The following is a 448-nucleotide window of genomic DNA, read 5'->3' on the forward strand; positions in this document are numbered from 1 at the left end:
TTGATTCTTGAAGCAAGAAAAAGCAGTGAAAAAGCAAAAGCTGGCAAAAAAAAATAGAAAGAAAAAGAAAAAGCAGGCAGAAAAAGCCAATAGCCCTTAAAACCAAAAGGCAAGGGTAAAAAGGATCCAAGGCTTTGAGCATCAATGGATAGGAGGGCCCAAGGAAATAAATCCAGGCCGAAGTGGCTAAATCAAGCTATTTCTAACCATGTGCTTGTGGCATGCAGGTCCAAGTGAAAAGCGTGAGACTGAGTGGTTAAAGTCGTGATCCAAAGCAAAAAGAGTGTGATCAAGAGCTCTGGACACCTCTAACTGGGGACTTTAGCAAAGCTGAGTCACAATCTGAAAAGGTTCACCCAGTCATGTGTCTGTGGCATTTATGTATCCGGTGGTAATACTGGAAAAAAAATGCTTAGGGCCACGGCCAAGACTCATAAAAGTAGCTGTG

Source organism: Arachis duranensis, chromosome 4 (genome assembly GCF_000817695.3).
Source record: "Arachis duranensis cultivar V14167 chromosome 4, aradu.V14167.gnm2.J7QH, whole genome shotgun sequence".
Classification (NCBI taxonomy): domain Eukaryota; kingdom Viridiplantae; phylum Streptophyta; class Magnoliopsida; order Fabales; family Fabaceae; genus Arachis; species Arachis duranensis.